This window comes from Gymnoscopelus braueri, assembly GCF_963280865.1.
Source record: "Gymnoscopelus braueri genome assembly, chromosome: 18".
Lineage (NCBI taxonomy): Eukaryota > Metazoa > Chordata > Actinopteri > Myctophiformes > Myctophidae > Gymnoscopelus > Gymnoscopelus braueri.
The window spans coordinates 6254006-6260005 of NC_137618.1; the positions used below are offsets into that span (position 1 = coordinate 6254006).

Consider the following 6000-nt stretch of genomic DNA (forward strand, 5'->3'; position numbering starts at 1 on the left):
CGATCAGATAACCCCCCGAGCACTTTAAGGTCCTGCAATGTGTACCTGCCTTAAGGCTATGCCCCTTATATCCAATTATTAGGTTGCAACTATGAGAGGATAGGATTGATCACCTTATATCCCCTCTGGTCTAAAAGACGGTAAAGGTTAAGGAAAGTAAGGGAAAGCATAGGAAGTTATTGATTTAATTAGGGTTAACCAGGGTTTTCAAGGGACATTTAGATTAGATTTCTGATAATTGTATTATTTTAGGCACTTAAAATATTTTGTGAGTCAATTGAATAGTGTAACCTGTTTTCTTGTTCAATTGATATTATAACCAACTGTATTGAATGATTGAAAACTGTAACCTGTTTTATTGTCCAATTGATATTATAACCAACTGTTTTGAACAACTGAATATTGTAACCAATTTAAAATACTTTTACCTGATTTTTGCTATAAGCTGTAACACAAATGAACTTTAATACAATTATATTTCCTGTATTTAAAGAGAAGTATTATAGAGTATTCTGTCACATAATGGGTTATTCTCATTATTGGGTTAATCTCCTTGTTCAGCATTAAAAGTCAGGGGATGTGCATCTAAGGATTGTATGGGTTACCTCTAAGCACAATATTTTACCAACACCTTGGATCTAGACGACTTAATAGATTCAAAATACCTAAACCAGTAACCACAACAACTCGCAATATATAGGATAGCGGACATTAGATACGGTGATAATGAGCATTGATTTATTATTGGGTTGTTCATAGTTAATGCTTATAATTGAGGATAAGGGTTAGGGTTAGTAATTGAGGTGTGGCCGTATAATGTAAGTCCGTTAGCAAGCTGGAGCGAGTATCTTATGACCTAGGCTTAAATGCATTTCTATGTGTTGTATTAATCTACTAGAATAGAAATAGGACCTGTGAGACAGAGAGCTTAGCGGGATGAACGTATCTTCGTAAAATAGCCTGGTGACAGATCTTATTGTGATTTCTATAAGAAAATATTTGTGAAAAAAAACTGACATATTAGTGAAGTATAACAATCTGTGCCACACAGGTAATAAATTAAATTTCAGAGGGTTAATTTATTGGAGGATGTGAGAACTCCTTCAAACACATACTGTCATTTTCTACATTTGTCCACAGTCTATCAGGCCAGTGGTTCTCAACCTGTGGGTTGGGACCCCGAGGAGGAGGGTCCCCGCATGTTGGTGGGGGGGGGGGGGGGGGGGGGGGTCACCAGATGACAGCGAAATGACAATTTAAGGACTTTTAAGACCTTTATACCAACAAAAAAAAATGAAAGAAAAGACAGAGATTACTGCATCAAAAGTAATCAAAAAACTATACTACAAAAACTGGTAAAACATTAGCCAAATTGTCAAAAATAGGCAAAAACTCGATCTACAAGCTCACAACGCCCCCCTTTGCAAGGCGTAGTGAGCTTGTAGATCTGCTGAATGTTTATCTGTGGAACCGAGTCAAACTAAATGTAATGCCTCAACTCCTACAATTCCAAGTGCTTGTCAGGGTGGGGGGTCCCCAGTTCAAATATGATGATTTTGGGGGTCACGGCCAGAAAGAACCACTGTTTTCGGCTACTGATCTTTAGTCCTCTCCACACAAGCAATGTGTGTGCTAAAATGAAGTTGTTTCATTGAGACCCAGGTGTTACATGTAACTTCATCAGCAACCTTTTAAGTGACTAATTGGTCGAATTATAGGCAAATAAATCACAAGTTCAACATCAACATTAAACATTTTCATTTGGAAAATGACATAATGAAACAGCATTTTTTTAAATCAAATGAAGAGCTTAATTCACACTTTACTTTAATTTACACTTTACGTATGGAGATAGATATGTTGCAAAATTCACAAGCAAATACATTTGATTTGAGCACTCGTAATATGCGATCTAAACAGTTTTAGGTTGGAATTTGCAATGTGTAATCTGTCATCCACAGGTGTAGGTTGGAATTTGCAATGTGAATTTGCAACAAAAAGAAAATAAAGCTTGCAGAAAAAAAGCACGCACACACACACACACACACACACACACACACACACACACACACACACACACACACACACACACACACACACACACACGTGTAAATCGCAGTTGCACATTTGTAATCCAACATTTACGCGTGTACTTTTTTTTTTACTTGAGCCCATTTTCCAGTACAACTTAAAATCACTTACTTCAACCTCTCAAATCAATAGTTGCAACAGCACAGATCTGCTTCCACACATCACAAATTCGTTAAACTATAGCGCTCAGATATTGCTACATACTTGCCAGCCCGACCGGTCCGTCTGTCTGTCTATACACCTACCTACCTACCTACCTACTGTACAGATATCTATCTATCTATCTATCTATCTATCTATCTATCTATCTATCTATCTATCTATCTATCTATCTATCTATCTATCTATCTATCTATCTATCTATCTATCTATTTCCCCTGTATATCGCTGTCTGCTTGTCTATCAATCAATTTGAAGAAGCAATATACAGATAGATAGATAGATAGATAGATAGATAGATAGATAGATAGATAGATAGATAGATAGATAGATAGATAGATAGATATCAGTGGTGTAAAGTAACCAAGTACATTTACTCAAGTAGGACTACTGTACAATCAAGTACAATCTCAGGGCATTTTTACTTTATGGAGTATTTCCAATTGTCAATACTTTTACTTGTATTCCACTACATCTCAGAGGCAAATATTGTTATTTTACTCCACTACAATTATTTGACAACTTCAGTTACAGGTTACTTTGTAGATTTTGTTTATTATTACAAAACATACATTAACCACTTCAGCCCTATATACATTTCGGCCATTTGAAAATAGCAGATCACAATGAGTACTTTTACTTTTGGTATTTGTATTTTGATGCCGATACTTTTGACCTATTGACCGTTGACCTAAATTAGCTTATATCGTTTGAAATTAAAATAAATGAATCAAAAACTTTTTTCTCTAATAATATTTCCGGCAAGCTGGAAGTATTTTGAGTATTTCCATACTAAGTTGATATTTTTTCAATAGTTTTTTATATAGACAGCCTTGTTTAACTCCTGACTTGATGTCAAGCAGACAACGATATACAGTATATATATATATATATATATATATATATATATATATATATATATATATATATATATATATATATATATATATATATATATATATATATATATATGTATATATATATATATACATACATACATACATACATACATACATACATACATACATACATATATATATACATATATATATATATATATATATATATATATATATATATATATATATATATATATATATATATATCTGTCAGGAGGAGACAGACCTACAGACGGACGGATGGATGCAGGCTAATTAGGCTAATTTAAATACTAAAATGACGAAATGAAAAATAACATTCATGATTGACAAGATTAGGCAATATCATTAATTTCCGTCCGTCCACACCTACCTATCTTTATATCTATCTAAAAAGTAGGCTACTCAAATGTTTTACTTAAGTAAAAGTATCAATACTGCAATGTAGATACTCTGTTACAAGTAGAATCTTCATAAGTCCCGTATTCAAAATGTACTTGAGTAAAAGTACAAAAGTATCGGCATAAAATATACTTAAAGTACTAAAATTAAAAGTAATCATTGTGCAAGTTCAAAATGTATAAAAAATCTTTTGAAAATTGCTGATCTACAAGCTTATAATGTGTCGCCATGTGACGCATTATGAGCTTGTAGATCTGCTATTTAAAATACACACACGTGTAAATTATGGATTACACGTTTGCAGCGGCCAAACTACACATTGTGATAATTTTTTCTGTGACTACAAATTGTATTATTTTGTCTTCAAATGGCAACTGCACATGTGTAGATCGCGATGTACAAACTCTCACATTCCTCAATGTCCCCTGCTCACTCAAATCAGGTTTTGATACAGACGTATCGCCAAGTATGTAGCAATATCTGACCTATGGTTTAACAAATTTGTGATCTGTGCTGTTGCAACTACTGATTTGAGAGGTTGAAGTAAGCGATTTTAAGTTTAAGAAAAATGGGCTCAAGTGAAAAAGAAAAATACACGTGTAAATGTTGGATTACAGGTGTACAAATGCGATTTACACGTGTGTGTGCTTTTTTCTGCAAGCTCAAATTTTCTTTTTACACATTGCAAATTCACATTGCAAATTCCAACCTACGCCTATGGATGACAGATTACACAGTGCAAATTCCCACCTACAACTGTTCAGATCGCATATTATTTTGCTCAAATCAAATGTATTTACTCGTGAATTTTGCCACATATCTGACTATCTCCATATTTACAAGAGGTCTCAGTGTCTTACCTGCTTCAATGTAGAAATCCTAATGTAGGTCTGGAGAGACAGAGTCCTGACGGCTCTAGGGGTTTCCTCTGCCGTTTACAAGAAGTGGGACTCGGCCCGAATTTCTAGTTTCTTATAAATGCCTCACTTCCTTTACAGTGGCTGTGCACGCCTCTCTCTCTCTCTCTCTCTCTCTCTCTCTCTCTCTCTCTCTCTCTCTCTCTCTCTCTCTCTCTCTCTCTCTCTCTCTCTCTCTCTCTCTCTCTCTCTCTCTTTCTCTCTTCCTCTCACTCTCTCTCTCTATCTCTCTCTTCCTCTCGCACGCACACACGCGCGTGCGTGCGTGCGTGCGTGCGTGCTGACAGACAGACAGACAGACAGACAGACAGACAGACAGACAGACAGACAGACAGACAGACAGACAGACAGACAGACAGACAGACAGACAGACAGACAGACAGATATCACAAAGAGATCACAGATATACTGCAGGCAGGAGACTGATCACTCATGATCATCACCCGCTTGAACTGAAACAGAAGTAAAAAGGAAATAAAAATAACCACTAATGAAAGATTCAAATATATAATATATATATATAATTCAATAATAACCTTGGTGTAAACAGTACTTGCTATTATCATTATGTTATTGCTTAACTTATCTGTTATTACAGTACCCTGCCTTGTACATAAGCAAATACACACAATCACTGGGTCGTTATGATGTCAACATAATACACATGATATCAATGCAGGGTCAACAGTAGCCTACTATATCAGAACAATAACCGCACCCTGCTGTGTTACAGAATTATTCTCATGGACTATTAATCTCATTCAGCCAGTTATAAGTCCAACACAATACCCGGACGTGTTTTTATTACGGGGCCAGATCTCAGCTCTGGACCTGTTTTAAGATTGCCTTTATTACGGGGCCAGAGCTCAGCTCTGGACCTGTTTTAAGATTGGCAGTATTCCGTTTCTGCCACTTTTCGCAGTTCTGGCTGAACCGTGCTGTCGCTTTTTACGAAACTTGGCCATATGGTAGATGGTCATGAAAAACTATCAAGAAATAATTCTCACAACCATTCGTCAAAAGGTGGCGCTATAGCATAATGCCAACTTTGAACAGGTACAACTCATGCCCTGTTTGACCTACAGCCATGAAACTTGGATACACATATGCGTCTCTTCATGCTGAACAACTTTCACCCTTTGACTTTTGACCTCTGACCTTTAGATCTCCCACCATTTTGAATTATATGAAAAACTGTTAAAACCTATCTCCTCCTGGGATTTTTGAGTAATCTGCACGAAACGTTTTACACATGAACTTTGGACCTATGCCGACAAACCTGTGCAAAAGATTTTCCATAAGTGAAAAAAATAAGCTTTAATGAGCCAATGAATATTGCAGTTTTATGACAATTATTCATCTGCCCCTAACACATACATGCAGACTCACATTTCTTTGAAACTTTGCGTTAATGTTGAGGGTCATTCCAAATATTACTGAAACCAATCTTACTCCAATTGGTCAAAGGGGGGCGCTATAGCGATTTTTTTAAAGTGCAAACTTTAAACAGGCAAAAGTCATGCCTCGTTTGGCCGACAGCCATTAAACCTGCT

The 6000-nt window shown here is 36.0% G+C and overlaps 1 protein-coding gene across 6 annotated transcripts in view; it reads right to left on the minus strand.

Moving 5' to 3' along the window:
• The window catches only part of LOC308106082 (interferon-induced very large GTPase 1), a 150087-nt gene that overhangs the window by 20462 nt on the left and 123625 nt on the right, over positions 1-6000 (minus strand). Inside the window, exon 1 of one of the 6 annotated variants that reach the window (XM_080457092.1) lies at positions 4391-4453. The exons of 4 other annotated variants lie outside the window; for them this stretch is intronic. The gene's annotated coding sequence lies outside the window, so the exon portion shown is untranslated. Of the gene's footprint in view, positions 1-4390; positions 4454-6000 lie in introns of those variants that run through there. One more of the 6 variants, XM_080457094.1, reaches the window with a different exon arrangement.